At 44.1% G+C, this 25,391-nt stretch overlaps 1 protein-coding gene and 1 long non-coding RNA gene across 3 annotated transcripts in view; one reads left to right on the top strand and one right to left on the bottom strand.

Moving 5' to 3' along the window:
- Positions 1-6,418: 6,418 nt before the first annotated feature.
- On the bottom strand, positions 6,419-23,460 carry LOC115191711 (uncharacterized). 2 transcript variants are annotated; one of them, XR_003877761.1, is made up of 3 exons: positions 23,341-23,426; positions 21,867-22,001; positions 6,426-6,909 (listed from the first exon to the last, which is right to left on the bottom strand). It is a non-coding gene; the product is annotated as an uncharacterized LOC115191711 (long non-coding RNA). The 2 variants fall into 2 exon arrangements; XR_003877762.1 differs by lacking the exon at positions 21,867-22,001 and having other exon boundaries at positions 6,419-6,909; positions 23,341-23,460.
- Positions 23,452-25,391, top strand: part of LOC115191710 (methylcytosine dioxygenase TET2) — a 59,907-nt gene continuing 57,967 nt past the window's right edge. The window contains exon 1 of the mRNA XM_029749560.1: positions 23,452-23,780. The gene's annotated coding sequence lies outside the window, so the exon portion shown is untranslated. The remainder of the gene's footprint in view (positions 23,781-25,391) is intronic.

The raw sequence follows: 25,391 nt of genomic DNA on the forward strand, positions 1-25,391 counted from the left end.
TGTATAGTATAATCACTCATACTGTACAGTACTGTGAGGGTTCTAGTTCTCATCAACATGTCTAGTATAACACTCATACTGTACTGTACTGTGAGGGTTCTAGTTCTCATCAACATGTCTAGTATAATCACTCATACTGTACAGTACTGTGAGGGTTCTAGTTCTCATCAACATGTATAATCACTCATACTGTACAGTACTGTGAGGGTTCTAGATCTCATCAACATGTATAGTATAATCACCATTACTGTACAGTACTGTGAGGGTTCTAGTTCTCATCAACATGTCTAGTATAATCACTCATACTGTACAGTACTGTGAGGGTTCTAGTTCTCATCAACATGTCTAGTATAATCACTCATACTGTACAGTACTGTGAGGGTTCTAGTTCTCATCAACATGTCTAGTATAATCACTCATACTGTACAGTACTGTGAGGGTTCTAGTTCTCATCAACATGTCTAGTATAATCATTCATACTGTACAGTACTGTGAGGGTTCTAGTTCTCATCAACATGTCTAGTATAATCACTCATACTGTACAGTACAGTGAGGGTTCTAGTTCTCATCAACATGTCTAGTATAATCATTCATACTGTACAGTACTGTGAGGGTTCTAGTTCTCATCAACATGTCTAGTATAATCACTCATACTGTACAGTACTGTGAGGGTTCTAGTTCTCATCAACATGTCTAGTATAATCACTCATACTGTACAGTACTGTGAGGGTTCTAGTTCTCATCAACATGTATAGTATAATCACTCATACTGTACAGTACTGTGAGGGTTCTAGTTCTCATCAACATGTCTAGTATAATCACTCATACTGTACAGTACTGTGAGGGTTCTAGTTCTAATCAACATGTATAGTATAATCACTCATACTGTACAGTACTGTGAGGGTTCTAGTTCTCATCAACATGTCTAGTATAATCACTCATACTGTACAGTACTGTGAGGGTTCTAGTTCTCATCAACATGTATAGTATAATCATTCATACTGTACAGTACTGTGAGGGTTCTAGTTCTCATCAACATGTATAGTATAATCACTCATACTGTACAGTACTGTGAGGGTTCTAGTTCTCATCAACATGTATAGTATAATCACTCATACTGTACAGTACTGTGAGGGTTCTAGTTCTCATCAACATGTCTAGTATAACACTCATACTGTACTGTACTGTGAGGGTTCTAGTTCTCATCAACATGTCTAGTATAATCACTCATACTGTACAGTACTGTGAGGGTTCTAGTTCTCATCAACATGTATAGTATAATCACTCATACTGTACAGTACTGTGAGGGTTCTAGTTCTCATCAACATGTCTAGTATAACACTCATACTGTACAGTACTGTGAGGGTTCTAGTTCTCATCAACATGTCTAGTATAATCACTCATACTGTACAGTACTGTGAGGGTTCTAGTTCTCATCAACATGTATAGTATAATCACTCATACTGTACAGTACTGTGAGGGTTCTAGTTCTCATCAACATGTATAATATAATCACTCATACTGTACAGTACTGTGAGGGTTCTAGTTCTCATCAACATGTCTAGTATAATCACTCATACTGTACAGTACTGTGAGGGTTCTAGTTCTCATCAACATGTCTAGTATAATCATTCATACTGTACAGTACTGTGAGGGTTCTAGTTCTCATCAACATGTCTAGTATAACACTCATACTGTACAGTACTGTGAGGGTTCTAGTTCTCATCAACATGTATAGTATAATCACTCATACTGTACAGTACTGTGAGGGTTCTAGTTCTCATCAACATGTCTAGTATAACACTCATACTGTACAGTACTGTGAGGGTTCTAGTTCTCATCAACATCTCTAGTATACTCACTCATACTGTACAGTACTGTGAGGGTTCTAGTTCTCATCAACATGTCTAGTATAATCACTCATACTGTACAGTACTGTGAGGGTTCTAGTTCTCATCAACATGTCTAGTATAATCACTCATACTGTACAGTACTGTGAGGGTTCTAGTTCTCATCAACATGTGTAGGATAATCATTCATACTGTACAGTACTGTGAGGGTTCTAGTTCTCATCAACATGTATAGTATAATCACTCATACTGTACAGTACTGTGAGGGTTCTAGTTTTCATCAACATGTATAGTATAATCACTCATACTGTACAGTACTGTGAGGGTTCTAGTTCTCATCAACATGTATAATATAATCACTCATACTGTACAGTACTGTGAGGGTTCTAGTTCTCATCAACATGTCTAGTATAATCACTCATACTGTACAGTACTGTGAGGGTTCTAGTTCTCATCAACATGTATAGTATAATCACTCATACTGTACAGTACTGGGAGGGTTCTAGATCTCATCAACATGTATAGTATAATCACTCATACTGTACAGTACTGTGAGGGTTCTAGTTCTCATCAACATGTCTAGTATAATCACTCATACTGTACAGTACTGTGAGGGTTCTAGTTCTCATCAACATGTCTAGTATAATCACTCATACTGTACAGTACTGTGAGGGTTCTAGTTCTCATCAACATGTCTAGTATAATCACTCATACTGTACAGTACTGTGAGGGTTCTAGTTCTCATCAACATCTCTAGTATAATCACTCATACTGTACAGTACTGTGAGGGTTCTAGTTCTCATCAACATCTCTAGTATAATCACTCATACTGTACAGTACTGTGAGGGTTCTAGTTCTCATCAACATGTATTGTATAATCACTCATACTGTACAGTACTGTGAGGGTTCTAGTTCTCATCAACATGTCTAGTATAATCACTCATACTGTACAGTACTGTGAGGGTTCTAGTTCTAATCAACATGTATAGTATAATCACTCATACTGTACAGTACTGTGAGGGTTCTAGTTCTCATCAACATGTATAGTATAATCACTCATACTGTACAGTACTGTGAGGGTTCTAGTTCTCATCAACATGTCTAGTATAATCATTCATACTGTACAGTACTGTGAGGATTCTAGTTCTCCTTCTCTCCTGCATTTGGCCTCAAGTTCTCATCAACATCACATCTTATGTCTTCTCTGGCGATGCATCTTGGAAAGTATCTTCTGGAATGTCTTATCCAACCCTGGCAGTCTTCAGGAGAAGTGTTTCCATACCTCGTTCATGGTATCCAGTAAGGACATCTGGTCATGTGGATGGTGGTCATAAACCTTCCACCTCCACGCAGAGAGAAACTCCTCTATGGGGTTTAGGAAGGGGGAGTATGGAGGCAGGAATAGACCTGACATCCTGGGATGTGCAGTAAACCAGTCTGACTGCAGCAGAGTGGTGGAATGCCACATTATTCCACACAACAACGAAGGTCGGGGAGTTTCTTGCCCCGCTCTCCTCCACTGGTACAAGTCGATTATGCAGGTCATCCAGGAAATAAATGACCCTCTCTGTATTGTAGGGGCCAATGAGTGGTTTGTGTAACAGCAAACCATCATTGGACAGTGCTGCACACATTGTGATGTTAGCTCCTCTCTGGCCTGGGACATCCACGGTTGCTCTCTGTCCAATCACATTTCTTCCCCTGCAGAGTGTTTTTGCCAGGTTGAATCCAGCTTCATCCACAAAGATGAATGTATGTGCAGTTTGCCTGGCTTCCATCTTCATTGCTCTGTAAAATACAGTAAATCCACAGTTTAACAGTACTTTACATTATGCATAGCTGTGTATGTAACCTGTTTGGTTATTGAACAGACATCTTACCTGGACATATTGATACTGGAGTTCTTTCACACGTTCAACGTTTCTCTCAAAGGGTACAGTGTACAACTGCTTCCTCCTTATTTTGTGTTTCTCTAGGACTCTGGCAATTGTCATTGTGCTGACCGTATTCACATTCCCAAAAGTGACATTTTCTGCCAGCACTCTGTCCCAAATGTCCCGCAGTTTTGTTGCACTGTTTCCAATTACCATGTCAACGATGGCAATTTCCTGCGTATCTGATAATATTCTGCCTCTCCCTCCTGTGGGAGGCAACATTTGGATCCTACTGAAAAACACAAACCAATCAATATATTTCAAAATGTCAGTACATGTAAAAATGTGAGCATACTGTATTGTATTGTAATATGTAGTTCAATTATCATTGAAGGATGCACATCTCACAGGGAAATTCATACTATTGATGCAACTGTTGAACGCTGCAGATTTGGTTGCACCCTTCAACCGGCCTCTCAAAGAGAGACCAGGGTTTACAACATGGTTTACAACATGGTCAATAATTGTGGCCCTTATCTCATCAGAGACCACCGCTCTTGGTCTTCCTCTCCTTTGTCCTCCACGCATTTTCCCTCTCCCTGCCACTCTTCTTTCCCCACCAACCTGTCTTCCTTCATCCATGTTTCCAAACTAAATCATTCTGAAGCCGTTCTCTTTTGTCTGTTTGGTAATGAGACTAAAAACAGGACACTTGGGTAGGCTTTCAGCTGAAACTGCAATCAGGTGTGTTTGGAATTATTAAATATTCTGCTGAGATTTTCTATATGTTTCAATCTGGTTACTGCAGAAATGCACGACATTTGCCATCATTCTGTTTTGAATGTGTTAACAGTTTTGGAAACTGGAGTATGAATGAGAAAAGAGTTCATGGATTTCGGAGAATGTGGTCATTGATGCATTGTGTGTGAAAGCAATGAAAAATGATTCACAGTTTGGTCCACATACACTTCTATTTCGCTGACTGTGTGAAGCGTTTTGACAATGTGACTTCAGTTTTGACTAATGCATGTTAGCAATTGAAAAAAACTGTAGTGATGGGCGTGTTACAGACGTGTGACAGTGGTGGGTTTAGGACTGCCTGCTGTAGGGACAGTTGTTGGCGTCTGTGTGTGTGTGCGTGTGCGTGTGCGTGTGCGTGTGCGTGTGTGTGTGTGTGTGTGTGTGTGTGTGTGTGTGTGTGTGTGTGTTTGCGCAGCCTCCCTCCCCTGATCAGCTGGATGGTAATGTTGAATTAGGTTGTTGTTTGGTCGGTATGGGGACCATGTAGGCTACACAGGGCTGCCGTGAGGAGATGTTGAATTAGTGTTGGGGCAAAGACAGATGTCCAGGGCCAGCTGTCTGACTACTGCAGCACAGGGACACACTGTTTCCCTCTCTCTCTCTAGTCGGCTGAGATTTACACTCGCAGATACTGTAGAGCAGGATTCCCCACCTGCCGGCCCGCAGGCTGAATTTGGCCCGCAGGGGATTTTATTTGGCTCTCCAAAGTTTATATTTTTTATTATTTAATTGTTGAACATAAAAGACTGTAAAAACACCAGCAAATCAGCTCTAAGTGATTTTAATTTTGTAAATGTGTTTCAAAGTATTCCCACCCATAATAGAGAGATATTTGACCTAGATATTTTGTATGTATGTACCGTACATGTGAAGTTTTAAATGTATGTAGTTCTGTCCTTGAGCTGTTCTTGTCAATGAATGTTCTGTATTATTTCATGTTTCATGATGTGTGGACCCCAGGAAGAGTAGCTGCTGCTATCACAACAGCTAATGGGGATCCTAATACAATACCAAATATATGTGATCGTATGCATATGTGAGTAAGGTTTGAAATGTAATTTTTTTGGTCAAATATTATATCTGTTTGGGCCTAGAGGTCAATTTGCAGTCTACACATTTCTTGTAATTATGTTCCGGCCCCCTGACCATCCGCTCAAGAAAAAAATCAGCCCACGGCTGAATCTAGTTGATGATCCCTGCTGTAGAGAGACTCAACAGATCTGGCGTTCTGTTCTTGAGCAAGCCACTTAACCCTAATTTCTCCAGGGTCATCGTCATTCGTGGCTGATCCCCTGGCTGTGATCCCACTCTCCAAAGGTATCTCAGGGGGAGTGAGATATGCAAAAAGACATTTCCATTTCACACTTCACACCTGTACAGGTTACCCACTTGTACATATAGTGAAACAGGACTATATAAGCACCCCTAATTATTATTAATATTATTATTACTATTATATACAGTACATAGCCAACATTGGAGCAATACCCTGACCATGACTAAATCTGGCTCTGTTTTCAGTCTTTTTGGTTGAACCCGTACTCTCTCTCATGTGCATGTGTGGTGTCAGGAGGGTTGGGAATACCATTAGACAACAAAACAAAATATTTTCCATTCACATCAAACAGTAATGTTGTATTTGAGGTACAGATTTAGAATTTCAGGGATCTAAATGGGAAATTTGTCCGACAGCCATGGGGAAATGTCTATTTTTACATTTCCTGTGTGAAATTGGATGCATAACTATATATATATATATATATATATATATATATATATATATATATATATATATATATATATATATATATCAAAAGAAACATTTTTTCCAGGAAAATATCTCAAAAACATAACATAACTCTATTACCTCAATCGACCTCAAACACACAAACGTTTGTCAGGTCATTGTTATTGTTATTTATTGTCATCTGGAAACAGCAGGTCTGAGTTGAAATTATTGGTGAATATGACTGTTTAATAGAATCACAAGTCCACTATGTTGACATGCATAGTGGGAAGGAACATCTTGGATAGTGGATTGCTTGATATAATGAATATTACACTAGGAAACCATGCAGAAACCACAGCCTGGGAATCTAAACGGTTTCACCGTTGTTTCACCATTTCGTAGATTATAAACCACAGCTCAGGCATTTTACTTTGATGGACTGAAGGCGTTCATTATCTTGTTCAGCCAGTAGGGGGCGTCCATCCCTCCATTTCACATGACCATCTTGTCCCCAGTGATTGGCATGGATACCGTTCCCATAGTGCTGTTTGACATGACATGTCAACATATGGTCCTCATTAACTCCTGGGACCCTTGGAAATTCCCATGGTAACAAGCTATCCTGAAGAGCATTCTGGGAATTATCTGCAGTATTCTGAAAAAAAAGACAGGATCAGGTTTCTCTTCAGGGCAGAACTGTCCAAGCTTAAATTGATTGGCTACATGTATACCTAGCTAGCTTCCCTGATAATCTAGACTAGAGTTGACCAACAAAAGTGGAATGTGCGTTGATTAACTAATACAGTGACTGGCTAAACAAAGACAAATAACATTCAATTATAATCAGCATACCAGTAGTGTGGCATCTGGACAGTGGGACCAGGAAGTGCCCCTCACACTGTAATTTCAGCCATAGTAGGAGTGGAAACAGTGCGGCTGGACTAATGAGCTAACTGACTGCAGGTGCCCACTAGGGACCCACTTATACCCAGTATTGACTGACTAAACCCCTCTCACTCTACCCAGCTTGCAGGTGCATTTGGATGGGATCGGGGCTAGAAGCTAAGGAATGGATCCCCCCATGCCCATCTGCAAGGAATCCCAGAAGAGGTCCACACAGCCAGGCAACCAGCCTACAACCAACCATCCCTCCAAGACCCAGGTATGAGAACCACTAACTTCAGTAATCTACAGCCAGTTACATATGACATTTTAGTCATTTACCAGATGCTCTTATCCAGAGTGACTTACAGTAGTGAGTGCATAGATTTACATATTTTTTTCATACTAATTCCCCGTGGGAATCGAACCCATTACCCTGGCGCCATTCTCTACCAACTGAGCTACATGAGACCATAGGGGGCTTGCTCAACCGCTGCCTGAATGTGGTGCTCCTTAACCCTGAAAAACAGCCTGCTTCTGGATAATTTGGCTTGGGGCTTTTGTGAAGGGATTGAGTGGGATGTATTTATTTATTTATTTAGTTTTATTTCACCTTTATTTAACCAGGTAGGCAAGTTGAGAACACGTTCTCATTTACAATCGCGACCGGGCCAAGATAAAGCAAAGCAGTTCGACACATACAACAACACAGAGTTACACACGGAGTAAAACAAACATACAGTCAATAATACAGTAGAAAAATAAGTCTATATACAATGTGAACAAATGAGGTAAGATAAGGGAGGTAAAGGCAAAAAAAGGCCATGGTGGCGAAGTAAATACAATATAGCAAGTAAAACACTGGAATGGTAGATTTGCAGTGGAAGAAAGTGCAAAGTAGAAATAATGGGGTGCAAAGGAGCAAAATAAATAAATACAGTAGGGGAAGAGGAATTTGTTTGGGCTAAATTATAGATGGGCTATGTACAGGTACAGTAATCTGTGAGCTGCTCTGACAGCTGGTGCTTAAAGCAAGTGAGGGAAATAAGTGTTTCCAGTTTTAGAGATTTTTGTAGTTTGTGCCAATCATTGGCAGCAGAGAACTGGAAGGAGAAGCGGCCGAAGGAGGAATTGGCTTTGGGGGTGACCAGAGAGTTAAACCTGCTGGAGCGCGTGCTACAGGTGGGTGCTGCTATGGTGACAAGCAAGCTGAGATAAGGGGGAACTTTACCTATCAGGGTCTTGTAGATGACCTGGAGACAGTGGGTTTGGCGACGAGTATGAAGCGAGGGCCAGCCAACGAGAGCGTACAGGTCACAATGGTGGGTAGCATATGGGGCTTTGGTGACAAAACGGATAGCACTGTGATAGACTGCATCCAATTTATTGAGTAGGGTATTGGAGGCTATTTTGTAAATGACATCGCCGAAGTCGAGGATCGGTAGGATGGTCAGTTTTACGAGGGTATGTTTGGCAGCATGAGTGAAAGATGCTATGTTGCGAAATAGGAAGCCAATTCTAGATTTAACATTGGATTGGAGATGTTTGATGTGAGTCTGGAAGGAGAGTTTACAGTCTAACCAGACACCTAGGTATTTGTAGTTGTCCACATATTCTAAGTCAGAACCGTCCAGAGTAGTGATGCTGGACGGGCGGGCAGGTGCAGGCAGCGATTGGTTGAAGAGCATGCATTTAGTTTTACTTGTATTTAAAAGCAGTTGGAGGCCACGGAAGGAGAGTTGTATGGCATTGAAGCTCGTCTGGAGGGTAGTTAACACAGTGTCCAAAGAAGGGCCAGAAGTATACAGAATGGTGTCGTCTGCGTAGAGGTGGATCAGAGACTCACCAGCAGCAAGAGCGACATCATTGATGTATACAGAGAAAAGAGTCAGCCCAAGAATTGAACCCCGTGGCACCCCCATAGAGACTGCCAGAGGCTCGGACAACAGGCCCTCCGATTTGACACACTGAACTCTATCGGAGAAGTAGTTGGTGAACCAGGCGAGGCAATCATTTGAGAAACCAAGGCTATTGAGTCTGCCGATGAGGATGTGCTGATTGACAGAGTCGAAAGCCTTGGCCAGGTCAATGAATATGGCAGCACAGTATTGTTTCTTATCGATGGCGGTTAAGATATTGTTTAGGACCTTGAGCGTGGCTGAGGTGCACCCATGACCAGCTCTGAAACCAGATTGCACAGAGGATAAGGTGCGGTGGGATTTGAAATGGCCGGTAATCTATTTGTTGACTTGGCTTTCGAAGACTTTAGAAAGGCAGGGTAGGATAGATATAGGTCTGTAGCAGTTTGGGTCAAGAGTGTCCCCCCCTTTGAAGAGGGGGATGACTGCAGCTGCTTTCCAATCTTTGGGAATCTCAGACGACACGAAAGAGAGGTTGAACAGGCTAGTAATAGGGGTTGCAACAATTTCGGCAGATTATTTTAGAAAGAAAGGGTCCAGATTGTCTAGCCCGGCTGATTTGTAGGGGTCCAGATTTTGCAGCTCTTTCAGAACATCAGCTGACTGGATTTGGGAGAAGGAGAAGTGGGGGAGGTTTGGGCGAGTTGCTGTGGGGGGTACAGTGCTGTTGACCGGAGTAGGGGTAGCCAGGTGGAAAGCATGGCCAGCCGCAGAAAAATGCTTATTGAAATGATCAATTATAGTGGATTTATCGGTGGTGACAGAGTTTCCTATCCTCAGTGCAGTGGGCAGCTGGGAGGAGGTGCTCTTATTCTCCAAGGACTTTACAGTGTCCCAGAACTTTTTTGAGTTTGTGTTGCAGGAAGCAAATTTCTGCTTGAAAAAGCTAGCCTTGGCTTTTCTAACTGCCTGTGTATATTGGTTTCTAACTTCCCTGAAAAGTTACATATCACGGGGGCTGTTCGATGCTAATGCAGAACGCCACAGGATGTTTTTGTATGGAGGCATCAATGCGGGAACAGGCTCTAAAACCCTACTTGGAAGCAGCAGGTTGCCACAGGAACATTCCTGATCGGCCTCATCCCAACCCTGCTGTGCCGAATAGGGAACTCTGTCAATTATTAGATGACACACACCGCAGACAGCAGCTGGTGTAGATAGACGAGGACAAAAGGTGGAAAAACAACAACAAAACGAGAATGGCCACTAGCCGATTTCTTGATGAAAAACATACTCAAAATGGAAAAGTGGCCCAGGTTCATTTGATCAACAGTGCTAGGGAAAGATCAGAAATATAGCTCCAAAATAGCTCAGTAAGATTCAGCTCTGGGTAGGCCGTCATTGTAAATAAGAATTTGTTCTTAAGTGACTTGCCTAGTTAAATAAAAGTTTAAAAAAATTACAATTAAAACTCAGTGCTCAGAATGCTAGATAATCCTGAACTGCAGTTCCTTAGGCTATCTGAAGTCCTCACCCCCTTTCCTCCTCCTAGTTTAATCTTAACCTAACCCCCCACCCCAGCTCCTTACACCCCTTATTGTGAATTAAGCAATTAGGCCATGCGAGATACACACTAACGACTCTCCCTGGTCTTTTAAGATAACTGGAGGGAGGAAGGGAGGGAGTACCGGAGGGAGGATGGGACAGTAGGTGACATGTTGTTAGAGGGCATGCAGCAATCGGTCAGTTGTGTATTGGCTCAGGGGGAGCCTGAAGTTGGGGAAGTGTGTGTGTGTGTGTGTGTGTGTGTGTGTGTGTGTGTGTGTGTGTGTGTGTGTGTGTGTGTGTGTAAACACTCCAGGTGATTGTGTGAACTTCCACTGATGGCCTCTGAGAGCTGTCAGCTTCGGAGGCAATGACAGCACCTCTGAGGCCAAGTAGCACCTCTAGAGACACCCTAACCCCCTGTCTTGCTGGTTCAAGGAATTGTCCCTCACAGATCAACTCCTTGTAATGGCCTCCTTGGAGTTTACAGTTGTCTTACCCTTAAGTGTGTGCCCTTTAATGTATTTATACTTGAGATATTGCTTTTCAACAGGAAAATTTCAAAAATCACTGGAGGACGTATTTAAGTCATTGTGGTACAGGCCATTTCCAGCTATTTACAAACATGGTTCAATTCACATGATCCACACACAACAAAGAGGTAGACTGTGAGAATAACTTCATACTAACCAACATCAACGAATGAGGTTTTGTTAAGTGTATTTAACAAACCTTAGCTTTTCTTTACTCACAACAATCAAATGATCAACATAATAATATTCCCTAACCCAATTCAACAACATAAAAGCCACAAAAACTCCTGACTCCATTCAGGGTGTTATGTCATACATGACCGGAGTGCGTGACATCATAGTGACGCAGGTCTCTAACTCCCTTTAACCCCAGTATCCAGCCCCCTCTGTAGAGGGCCTGTATGTGTGTGTGTGCGTGTGTGTGTGCGTGTGCGTGTGCGTGTGTGTGTGTGTGTGTGCGTGTGCGCACGTGCGCACCTTTGTTTTGCTAAGCGGTGGTATAAAAATCAGCAGGACCACTGAGCTCTGAGTGCTGACCCCTTCACCCCTCCACCACGTCCAACCTGTTTTATCCCCTCCACCCCTCCACCCCATCCAACCTCTTCCATCCCCTCCACCCCTCCACCCCGTCCAACCTCTTCCATCCCCTCCACCCCATCCAACCTGTTCTATCCCCTCCACCCCTCCACCCCATCCAACCTGTTCTATCCCCTCCACCCCTCCACCCCATCCAACCTGTTCTATCCCCTCCACCCCATCCAACCTGTTCTATCCCCTCCACCACATCCAAACACTTCCATCCCCTCCACCCCTCCACCCCCTCCAACCTCTTCCATCCCCTCCACCCCTCCACCCCGTCCAACCTGTTCTATCCCCTCCACCCCATCCAACCTGTTCTATCCCCTCCACCACATCCAACTTCTTCCATCCCCTTCACCCCTCCACCCCATCCAACCTGTTCTATCCCCTCCACCACATCCAAACTCTTCCATCCCCTCCACCCCTCCACCCCGTCCAACCTCTTCCATCCCCTCCACCCCTCCACCCCGTCCAACCTGTTCTATCCCCTCCACCCCTCCACCCCGTCCAACCTCTTCCATCCCGTCCAACCTGTTCTGTCCCCTCCACCCCTCCACCCCTCCACCCCATCCAACCTGTTCTATCCCCTCCACCCCTCCACCCCTCCACCCCGTCCAACCTCTTCCATCCCCTCCACCCCTCCACCCCGTCCAACCTGTTCTGTCCCCTCCACCCCTCCACCCCATCCAACCTGTTCTATCCCCTCCATCCCCTCCACCCCTCCACCCCATCCAACCTGTTCTATCCCCTCCACCCCTCCACCCCATCCAACCTGTTCTATCCCCTCCACCCCGTCCAACCTCTTCCATCCCCTCCACCCCTCCACCCGGTCCAACCTCTTCCATCCCCTCCACCCCTCCACCCGGTCCAACCTGTTCTATCCCCTCCATCCCCTCCACCCCTCCACCCCGTCCAACCTCTTCCATCCCCTCCACCCCTCCACCCGGTCCAACCTGTTCTATCCCCTCCACCCCTCCACCCCCTCCAACCTCTTCCATCCCCTCCACCCCTCCACCCCGTCCAACCTGTTCTATCTCCTCCACCCCATCCAACCTGTTCTATCCCCTCCACCACATCCAACCTCTTCCATCCCCTTCACCCCTCCACCCCGTCCAACCTCTTCTATCCCCTACACCCCTCCACCCCGTCCAACCTGTTCTATCCCCTCCACCCCATCCAACCTGTTCTATCCCCTCCACCCCATCCAACCTGTTCTATCCCCTCCACCACATCCAACCTGTTCTATCCCCTCCACCACATCCAAACTCTTCCATCCCCTTCACCCCTCCACCCCGTCCAACCTGTTCTATCCCCTCCACCCCATCCAACCTGTTCTATCCCCTCCACCCCATCCAACCTGTTCTATCCCCTCCACCCCGTCCAACCTCTTCTATCCCCTACACCCCTCCACCCCGTCCAACCTGTTCTATCCCCTCCACCCCATCCAACCTGTTCTATCCCCTCCACCCCATCCAACCTGTTCTATCCCCTCCACCACATCCAACCTGTTCTATCCCCTCCACCCCATCCAACCTGTTCTATCCCCTCCACCCCATCCAACCTGTTCTATCCCCTCCACCCCATCCAACCTGTTCTATCCCCTCCACCACATCCAAACTCTTCCATCCCCTTCACCCCTCCACCCCGTCCAACCTCTTCCATCCCCTACACCCCTCCACCCCATCCAACCTGTTCTATCCCCTCCACCCCTCCACCCCGTCCAACCTGTTCTATCCCCTCCACCCCTCCACCCCGTCCAACCTCTTCCATCCCCTCCACCCCGTCCAACCTGTTCTGTCCCCTCCACCCCTCCACCCCATCCAACCTGTTCTATCCCCTCCACCCCTCCACCCCTCCACCCCGTCCAACCTCTTCCATCCCCTCCACCCCTCCACCCCGTCCAACCTGTTCTATCCCCTCCACCCTCCACCCCTCCACCCTGTTCTATCCCCTCCACCATTTCCACTTTAGAAAAATGTTAGTTCTAATCCCACTCGCCCATCTCCCCCTAATACCCACACAGTCAAATTGAGGTGTGAATTCTCTCAAATTGACAAGTGTGTCCATATCCTGATTGCCCCCCGGCGGCACGGGGTCATTCACTTTACTCCTCCCTGTTTACGGATGAGGGGATGAGGTGAGAGGTTTCCCCACTTCCAAAAAGGAGGAAAGAGGGAGGTAAAGGGGATTGGCAGTAGGGTAATCTGATGTTTACGATGCATTTACTGTAGCAGTAAGGTATTCTAATGTTTACTGTAGTAGTTGAGGGAATGAGCACATCATGCAGCTAGCTCTTTCTGGCCTCAGCGATGACAACACACAACAAGCCTCAAACAGTAGGCCTACATAGATTATAGGCTATATAGACAGGTGTTTTTTATGGCAGCAAACCGATGCAAGGCGTGTGCAACTTTGGGGAAAAACAGACAGCTTTTGTTTAATATATTTCCTCTCCAAATGTTTCTTGAAAACATACACTTAACAAAAATATAAACACAACATGTAAAGTGTTGGTTCCATGTTTCATGAGCTGAAATAAAAGATCCCAGAAATGTTCCACATGCACAAAAAGCTTATTTCTCTCAAATGTTGTCCACAAATTTGTTTACATCCCTGTTAGTGAGCATTTATCCTTTGCCAAGATAATCCAACCACCTGACATGTGTCGTATATCAAGAAGCTTATTAAACAGCATGATCATTACACAGGTGCACCTTGTTCTGGGGACAATTAAAGGCCACTCTAGAATGTGCAGTTTTGTCCCACAACACAATGCCACAGATGTCTCAAGTTTTGAGGGAGCGGGCAATTGGCATGCTGACTGCAGGAATGTCCACCAGAGCTGTTGCCAAGGAATTAAATGTTCATGTCTCTACCATAAGCCTCCAAAGTCGTTTTAGAGAATTAGGTCAGTACGTCTAACCGGCCTCACAACCGCTGACCACGTGTATGGCGTTGTTTTGCTGATGTCAATGTTGTGAACAGAGTGCCCCATGGCAGTGGTGGGGTTATGGTATGAGCAGGCATAATCTATGGACAACGAACAATATTGCATGTTAGCGATGGCAATTTGAACACAAAGCGATACTGTGACGAGACCCTGAGGCACATTGACGTGCCATTCATCCGACGCCATAACCTATTTTTTTCAGCATGATAATGCACAGCCCCATGTCGCAAGAATCTGTACACAATTCCTGGAAGCTGAAAATGTCCCAGTTCTTCCATGGCCTGCACACTCACCAGACATGTCACCCATTTAGCATGTTTGGGATGCTCTGGATCGACATGTATGGCAGCGTGTTCCAGTTCCCACTAATATCCAGCAACTTCGCACAGCCATTGAAGAGGAGTGGGACAACATTCCACAGGCCACAATCAACAGCCTGATCAACTCTATGCAAAGGAGATGTGTCACTCTGCATGAGGCAAATGGTGGTCACACCACATACTGACTGGTTTTCTGATCAACACCGCTACCTTTTTTAAAAAGGTATCTGTGGCCAACAGATACAGATCTATATTCCCAGTCATGTGAAATCCATAGATTAGGGCATAGTGAATTTATTTAATTTGACTGATTTCCTTATATGAACTGTAACTAACTGTAACTCAGTAAAATCTTTGAAATTGTTGCATGTTGCATTTATATTTTTGTTCAGTATAAATACATGTGCACAATGAGCACTTGTCTCTCAAAAACATTTTCCACTCCCCATTCCACACAACCTGAGTCTAAGGCAGGGGTAATCAAATCTTACCCTACGAGGTCCGGAGCCTGCCAGAGTCTGTCCTACCTGATCTTTAATTACACCCACCTGGTGTCCCAGGTCTAAATCACATCCTGATTAGAGGGGAAGAATTAAACAACAAAAAAGCAGTGAAACTGGTTTTGAGGTCCAGAATTTGAGGGGGTCAAACGGAGTACCATGAACTGGCCACTCAAACTTTCTCTGACCTGTGTGACCTGCACCTGATTGGTTGCTAGTCATGTTGTTAGGGGGCAGGACAGCCCCTCTGACTGTGCAGGCCACTGTCTCCTCACTTCTCCTCTGAGTGGACTTGTCTGATGGAGTGCGTGCATAAGTTAATTAATATTGTTATTGTAACTTGTGCTTGTGTGCGTTTACAATTTACTGTTGGTAGCAGTTACTGATAATTGTTATCTTATATAATTGTTACCTTGATCTATACAGTCTTAATACAGGCATCTATATTTCTACAGTCCTTACAAATGGTATCATTGCTCTTGCATTGCTATTGCATTGGATTCTTGCTCATGCTATGCTAATTGTGTACAGCCTATTCATGACTGTTCATCTCCTGTATTACAGAACCAAATCCTTCCCATGTTTATTCCCTGTCTGTTGTGCGTGTGTATGGGGAAATTCCACGGTGACAGAATAATGCTGCAACTCTGATTTTTCACTTTATAAACTCAGCGAGATTGCCACATTCCCCTCTGACCAGGGGAGGTGCTAGCAGGTCACAGATCAGCCCAAATGTAGAGTTGATACCTTCAGTTCCAGTTGTTGGTTCGCTAGCTAGTGAATATTTGCCATATTAGCATAGGACATACACTACATGACAAAAAGTATGTGGACACCTGCTCGTCGAACATCTCATTCCAAAATCATGGGCATTAATATGGGCATTTATGGGCACAGCCTCCACTCTTATGGGAAGGCTTTCCACTCGATGTTGGAACATTGCTGCTGGGATTTGCTTCTATTCAACCATAAGAGCATTAGTGAGGTCAGTCACTGATGTTGGGCAATTAGGCCTTTCTCCCATTCGGCATTCCAATTCATCCCAAAGGTGTTCGAAGGAGTTGAGGTCAGGGCTCTGTGCATGTCAGTTAAGTTCTTCCACACCGATCTTGACAAACCATTTCTGTATGGACCTCGCTTTGTGCACAGGGACATATTATTTATTTTTTATTGAACCTTTATTTAACTAGGCAAGTCAGTTAAGAATGATTTTTATTTGCAATGACGGCCTACCCCGGCCAAACCCGTCCAAACCCGGAAGATGCTGGGCCAATTGTGCACGGCCCTATGTGACTCCCGATCACGGCCGGATGTGATACAGCCTGGATTCGAACCAGAGACTGTATTGACGCCACTTGCACTGAGATGCAGTGCCTTAGGCATTGTCATGCTGAAACAGGAAGGGCCTTCCCTAAACTTTTGCCACAAAGTTGGATGCACAGAATCATCTAGAATGTCATTGTACTTTGTAGCATTAATATTTCCCTTCACTGGAACTAAGCCCTAGACCATTATACCTCCTCCACCAAGTTTTACAGTTGGCACAATGCATTATGACAGGTTGCGTGCTCCTGGCAACTGCCAAACCCAGATTAGTCCGTCTGACTGTCAGACAGTGAAGCGTGATTCATCACTCCAGAGAATGCGTTTCCACTGCTCCAGAGTCCAATGGCGGCAGGAACCATTTCATGAAGTTCCCCACGAACAGTTATTGTGTTCACTTTGCTTCCAGAGGCAGTTTGGAATTTGGTAGTGAGTGTTGCAACCGGAGACAGACGATTTTTACTCGTTACGCGCTTCAGCACTCGGCGGTCCCGTTCTGTGAGCTTGCGTTGCCTACCAGTTTGCGGCTGAGCCGTTGCTCCTGGACGTTTCCACTTCACTTACAGTTGACCGGGACAGCTCCAACAGGGCAGAAATTTGACGAACTGACATGTTGGAAAGGTGGCATCATATGACAGTGCCACGTTGAAAGTGACTGAGCTCTTCAGTATGGACATTCTACTGCCAATGTCTGTCTATGGGGATCGTGGGGCTGTGTGCTCGATTTTATACACCTGTCAGCAGCGGGTGTGGCTGAAATAACCAAATTCACTCATTTGAATGGGTGTCCACATACTACACCATATATACACCATATATACACCATATATACACAGTGCATTCGGAAAGTATTCAGACCCGTTGACTTTTTCCACATTTTGTTATGTTACATCCTTATTCTAAAATGGATTAAAAAAATATGATAATCTCATCAATCTATACACATTACCCCATAATGACAAAGCAAAAAGGGGTTTTTAGAAATAAAAAAATTGTAATATCACATTTACATAAGTATTCAGACCCTTACTCAGTGCTTTGTTGAAGCACATTTGGCAGCGATTACAGCCTTGAGTCTTCTTGCGTATGATGCTACAAGCTTGGCACTCCTGTATTTGGGGAGTTTCTCCCATTCTTCTCTGCAGATCCTCTCAAGCTCTGTCAGGTTGAATGGGGACAGTTGCTGCACAGCTATTTTCAGGTCTTTCCAGAGATGTTTGATCTGGCTCAAGTCCTGGCTCTGGCTTGGCCACTCAAGGACATTTAGAGACTTGTCCCAAAGCCACTCCTGCGTTGTCTTGTCTATGTGCTTAGGGTAGTTGTCCTGTTGGAAGGTGAAGCTTTGCCCCAGTCTGAGGTCCTGAGCGCTCTGGACCAGGTTTTCATCAAGGACCTCTCTGTACTTTGCTCCGTTCATATTTCCCTTGATCCTGCCACCACCATGCTTCACCGTAGGGATGGTGCCAGGTTTCCTCCAATCAAGTTGTCGAAACATCTCAAGGATGACCAATGGAAACAGGATGCACCTGAGCTCAATTTTGAGTCTCATAGCAAAGGGTCTGAAGACTTACGTAAATAAGGTATTTCTGTTTTTTATTTTTGTGGAAAACAATATCTGAATACTTTCCAATTGCACTGTATATACAAATGTAAGTCAGAACACCACAAAACAAGACATGGTATCAAGAAGAAGATACAACTAGCTGAAACAAGCCACCACAGTTCCCCACGTTGTTGTCATTGTTGCTAGCTATCTGACCGTTCAGAATGATAACACCACACAGCCTTTTGCCTCTACGATGCGCGCGCGCATCATTTCAGTTACATTGTCAACCTACCCATCTATTAGGCAGGTTTGAAAAAGCATCAAGGATTTAGCCCAAAATCATTTAAAAAAAATACAACAGCCTAGATAAATATGGAAGTCGGTGACCAAGGAGAACAATATGAAAGGCATTTAATGCTTGACGCGGGATAATAGGATTGTCTCAGTAAGATGACCTCAGTCTCTGAAAAGAAAGACAAGCTACAAAGACAGGCACAAAACATTCCCTCTCCTTCTCCCCCTCCCACTGCAGAATCCATCACACTACTCAACATACACCATCTATTCAATATTCACTCACTACCAAATTAAAGCACATGTCAATGCTGGATTCCTGGTAAGATTAAAAGGAATAACTACTTAGAATTGATTTTATTACAATGTCATCAATATTTGATCAACAGTTGCTCTCTCTGGGGAAAAAAAAGCAGAAAGGTGCAGAGTGGACAGGTCTACTCTTAATTGAAATCATGTGAAGCAACTGGATCCTATCATGACAACACTAGAGGACAAGTAGGTTGTCTAGATACACATTCCAGCACCACCTCCACACTGAACCAGTTGAGGTATGTGGAATCCTCCTTCAGCAAGGCAGCTCAGGCTGCAAGCAAAGCACCAGTCCCAGTCTCACCCCTAGCCCTAACATATCTGAGCCGCAGCTATGCTGACCCCCCCCCCGACCCTTGCCCCATGCCCCTCCCCCACGCTGTGTAAAAACAAATCTCCTTTCCTGCTCCAAGCCCTGAAACTATTGAGTCAACAAATGCCAGCTAGAGACTACAAGGCAGACCGGCAGGCAAGCAGTCAGGGCCGATGGAAGAAGGGGTGGAGTCTCTCTCTTTAATAAACCTGGATTGGAGCCAAAGGCAGATTATTTTCAGACAATAACCACCTGTTAAAATCAGCACAGGGACAAAGAAGGGAGAATTAAACAGAGAGCTATAGAGGGAAGGACCGATGGCTCTCTAATATGTGGTTGGCTAAAGAGTGGGCCCTGGAAGGTATTTGGAATGACTTCAAGGCACTCATATGGGAATTCAATTGTGTGGATTTCTAGTATTTTTTTTGTTGTTTCCAATTCGGTTTTCTATTGTACTTTGCATTTTTGTATTTGTATTTATTAAGGATCCCCAGTAGCTGCTGCCAAGGCACCAGCTACTCTTCCTGCGGTCCAATAACAATTACATACAATAAAACAATGCATAACACAAGACATTATTACATACTACTCTACCATAACATAACTACAATACAAAATCAATAATAAAGCAAAATAACAATATTCAAATGTATGTGTGTGTAGAGTGCGTGTTAGCGAATGATGTCTCTTCACAGTCCGCGCTGTTCCGTAAGGTGTAGGTTTATCTGTTTTTTTTAAATCTGATTTTACTGTTTGACTGAGTTACTTGATGTGGAAGAGAGTTCCATGTAGTCACGGCTCTGTCTAGTACTGTGCGGTACCCAGAGTCTGTTCTGGATTTGTGGACTGCGAAGAGACCCCTGGTGGCATGGGTATGTATGGGTGTCTGAGCAGTGTGCTAGTCATTTAAATAGACAGCTTTGTTTTTTTAACATGTCAATCAATACCTCTCACAAAGACAAGCAGTGATGCAGTCAATCTCTCCTCCACTCAGCCAGGAGAGATTGACTTCAGTGGTGGTCGGTGCCATTTAAGATGAGGGAGGACGTTTTTTTAATGAGAATGGCTTTATTTCTATTACAGCATATTGGATTACTGTCATTCATATTCCATTCACCAAGATCAATGTAACATCGATAGGTTTAGGCTACTACATGATACTCTAATGTTCCCTGTACCCATCATGAGGTTGCTACAAGCTAGCCTATGAATGAAAGTTTACAACGTATGTGCACAGGTCAAGAGAAATGTGAGTAATCAAGGTGACAGACAGCAAAACCTTCATATCATAACCACTAACTGCTACACACAGCCTACACACACAGCCTACATCGGTGTCACCATATTAACGTCATAGTCAACATGGCTACTAGAACTAACGCATTAGTAAACCCACTACAATCATGCAGTACAGTGTACAGTCAGCAGCAAGCAGTTAAACCGACAGGCCGCAGTGGCAATAAATTAATATAACCAAAGGCTTACCTTGAGTTCCAGCGTTGGATAGCCATAGCCAGCTAGCTAACATAGCATCCCTCTCTGTTTAATCCGGATGTTTGAGTCGGCTAAACTAGCTAGCTGCATTCACTAACTAATTAAGTGTACAGTAGGTGAAAAAAATACAACTAAATATAGCTCTCTCTCACTCTCTCTCTTGCTTCTCCTTAATCTTTTAAAGAAATGAATTTGTTCCAAACTATTCCAACTATTGTGTTTCTCTCTCTTTGAGTTAACTTTTCACCACTGCAGTGCTAGCTAGTTGTAGCTTATGCTTTCAGTTCTATATTCATTCTCTGATCCTTTGATTGGGTGGACACCATGTCAGTGCATGCTACAAGAGCTCTGATAGGTTCGATGACGTCCTCTGGAAGTTGTCATAATTACTCTGTAAGTCTATGGAAGGGGGTGAGAACCAGGAGCGTCCTAGGTTTTGTATTGATGTCAATGTACCCAGAAACTAACTGTCCTCCGGCTACACATTGGTGCTACCCTGCAGAGTGCTGTTGAGGCTACTGTTGACCTTCATTGCAAAACAGTATGTTTTAATCAATTATTTGGTGACGTGATTGTATTTAGTATAGTTTTATCTAAAAATTATAACTTTAAAAAAAATGTTTCACTATTTAAAAAATAATAATAATTCACTGAGGGTGGTCCTCCCCTTCCTCCTTTGAGGAGCCTCCACTGATTGACATGCATATTATCAATGCTGGCTCTCCATGTTCATCTAAGGGCCATGCTGCTCTGTTCTGAGCCAATTGTAATGTGCCTATGTTCCTCTTTGTGGCACTTGACCACATTAATGGACAGGAGTCCAGGTGTGACAAAACTAGGGCCTGTATGGCTTGTCTTGTTGATATAGATGTCAAGAAAGCAGAGCATCGCTTTATTACGAACAGACCTCTCCCCATCTTAGCTACCGTTGCATCAATATGTTTTGTCCATGACAGTTTACAATCCAGGGTTACACCAAGCAGTTTAGTCTCCTCAACTTGCTCAATTTAAACATTATTTAGTTGAGGTTTAGGGTTTAGTGAATGATTTGTCCCAAATACAATGCTTTTAGTTTTTGAAATATTTAGGACCAGCTTATTTCCTGCCACCCATTCTGAAACTGACTGCAGCTCTTTTTAAGTGTTGCATTGATTTCACTTACTGTGGTAACTGACGTGTACAGTGTTTAATCATCAGCATACATAGACATACACTTAGTCATGTACTAAGTAGGCTGGTCTTGATCTTATGTAGTGCCATTGCCTCTTCTTCTTGCAAAACAATGAAGCAAATAGGCCTAATGGCAAAAGAGAGATACAAAGCCCATTTGCACACACTTCACCAACAGTATTTCAGCACAAACCTAGTGAATAGTTCTAAATGAAATCCTAGAACTGCGATTTTTCATTAATGCAAGATGCAAGTTTGCCGACTTCCTAATTTCTGGGTTATATCATGATGGCAACAATCCAACACAGTTATTATGTTGACAGAGGGTAGGCGTAGTAGCCCATGGAAACAGTGGCAGCTACTACATAACTGTCAGGGAAACTCAAAACAAAGCCCTCGGCTGGGTGGTGTGTTAAACAGTAGCAGCTAATTAAACGTCCTGACAGCCATGCTAGGTTCGTCCTCGTTTCTCAAATACCTCACAGTGCTGAATTTGTATTTTTAAACATTCCCGCTCTCACACACCCTCTCCCTCTTTCTCTCTCCCTCTCTCTCTCTCCCGCTCTCTCCCCTCTCTCGTTGTCTCTCTGTCTCTCCGTCCCTCTCGCTCTCTCTCTGTCCGTCCCTCTCTCCCGCCGTCTCCCTCTCCCGCCGTCTCCCTCTCCCGCCGTCTCCCTCTCCCACCCTTTCCCTCTCCCGCCGTCTCCCTCTCCACTAGCCCACGTGGCCAATGTCAACAGGAGGTGGGGCTCTTGGCAGACACATAAAGAAAAGGATTCTGCTGCCTGTATGGATCCTTTCAAAGGTTAGTGTTGTCTTACGCCTGCTCCAAAAATGAGCTTGCCTGACAGCCAAGGCGTGCCAAAACAAAACCCAGAATAACCATTGGAAATGAGGGCAGGGCTCGACTCGCGTACTCTGAAGACGAAGCTTACTGTCTTGAGAGACTGAGTGGAAGAAGCAAGTCTCCAAGGAGTCATAAATAAGCCATGGGGGAGGCAATGGGGGAACTCCTGCGACCTATGACAGCTTGAGAGAAACTGACGAAACCGAAAGAAGAACCAGGAAGTCAAGACGGAGAGAGGGGTGGGGGAAAGATCCCCCTAGAGCTCGGCATGAGTTTCCTTGAGTGTCACACACACACACACACACACACACACACACACACACACACACACACACACACACACACTCTTCCTGTCTGACTAAAGGAAGGGGGGAGTGTGCCTCCTTGCTACTCTCCAATCCTCTGTTTCTCAGACAGACAGATAAGCCCAGAGAGTTTGTAGTCAGTTTAAAGGGATTGGACGACGGAGCGGAACCCATGTCCTGTCACTGTGCAGATCCAGTCCGGTGCTTGGGGCCAGCCGTAGTCATAGTGTGCACTATTGTGTGCGGCTGAAGGAGAAGAAGGGAAAAAAGGGGGGAAAGAAAGCCCAGGCCCTTTGTGTGGTGGAGAGACTCACCAGGAGAGAGGTTTTCTCATTACTTCAGCTTTGCCAGCAAGGCAAGGCAAGACTCTACCGCTGACATACACACATACACACCGAACACAAACACACACACACACACACACACACACACACACACACACACACACACACACACACACACACACACACAACTTGTCCACACGGCGTGCTGGCTGGCTGCTTCTCTGCCAGTTACATATGTGTGGCACTCGGAGTGGCCAACAGGGACACACCACCGACCGACCGGGCTTCTCCTCCTGATGATAAGAGTCGACGTTGACGTCAGAGACTGGCCCCATGAATATTGATGTTGGAGGATAGTCTGTTTCATAGAAGAACAGAAGGAAGCAAGATGGCGGCCCTTTAGGATTTGTTAAAGAGGAGATCCAGACGGTTTGTTGGAATTTCTACAAAGTGGAGGGACGTAAAAAGAGGTGAGACTCAGCTCCGTTTGTTTTTTGCACTCGTTGTCCTTCTCCTTTTAACCTTTTGTTGGTCTTTTCGGTGGCTCTGTGGCTTAGTACAAGGCATGCTAATGTTCCCTCAGCAAAAGCATGAGCTAGCTAAATTAATAAGGTGGGGGATATTAGATAAAGCTGCTCCTTCCAACATGGCTGACAATTTTCTTTTTTCTTTTTTTGCTAGTTGAAATAGAGATATCAGTTTTTCCCTCTAATGTTGGTCAGTGGACACTCAAGTAGCCTTAGGAATGTGTCTAGTGTAGAAAATGGAGACCTTGTTCAGTACTTTTCTTGAGGCATTATGAACAAGGCAAATCCCTCTGATGTTCAGTGCAACAGAGAAGCAGCTAGCTCCCAGTTGAAAAATATCTAATCTCTAAAATGGCCATTGTCCTTATTTTGATGTTTTATTTGAGTGCTTTGTTTTACAGGGAAAATATGTATCATTTTCTTCTGCAAATCTATCATAGAGAAGGACTCTTTAACCAGAAATCATTCATGCAGTCAGTTTCTGTCCTTTTTTCTTTGTAGTCTCACGGTTGTGTTCTTGTGTTGATTATTTTCTGCTATGTTGGGTCTAATTTAGAACAGCACTATGCCTCCAGTCCATCACTAAGACTATAGTGCCTGGGAAAGAGAGCTGGGAGCGGAGGAGAGTAGCTAGCTTCTGGCTTTGTGCATCCTGTGAATCAGCTTTCATTGCATTCACCGGTGAATGACAAGCAGACACAAAGGCAGGCCAGCGCAGTCCAAGGAGTGGAAAAGAGAGAAGAGAATTGTGGTGGATAGCAGAGGGATGATGAGGTCAGAAGCTTTAAAGGAAATTGAAACTCAATACGACCACACCATTAGCTGAAGGACACAAGAATTGGAATCCTGGAAGTAGGTCTTTTCCGAAATATATATTTTTTCCCAACTAGACCCCAACAAATATGTCTCCCAGAAGTTGACTCTGTTACACCATGAAGTCACCATGAAAATGTTAAGAATCCAGCAATTGAACAACAACAACTATAATATAATATAACATATTAGGACATGTTAGCTTTGCATTATGCAAACAGTTTTCCTACTGTTTAACATATTCATCATTTAACACATAAAATGATATATGTTGTCTTTTGTGAGAGTCTGAGATAATGTGTCTGGGCAAACCACATGCACTGCCATGCAAGGAGGCAGCAGACAGCACCTTTAATAAACAGATTGTTGTCAATACAAAGGCAGTAATGGAGGTGTTTCTAGCATTTACTCGATCTCAATTTGCATTTATGTTTTACTGATGAACAGAAAGGATTCGATGTTGTTGACATTTGTTTTTGTTACAATTTGCCGTATTTTGTAATGTATTTATTTTACATAAATTGACTTTAATTGAAAAGAAAACAAAACAAGGCACATCATCATTAGCTATGCTAATCATTAGCTATGCACATCAGTACATAGCTATGCTATGCTAGCTGTCAGATAGAGTACTAACGAATAATAGGGATTCCTACACACATCCAAGCTACACTAACCAGGATGACTGGTTTTATTAGCCCAACACCTCTCCTCCCTTGAACAAATTAGTTGCTAATGGAG

The sequence above is a fragment of the Salmo trutta genome, chromosome 4, assembly GCF_901001165.1.
Source record: "Salmo trutta chromosome 4, fSalTru1.1, whole genome shotgun sequence".
In the NCBI taxonomy this organism is placed as follows: domain Eukaryota; kingdom Metazoa; phylum Chordata; class Actinopteri; order Salmoniformes; family Salmonidae; genus Salmo; species Salmo trutta.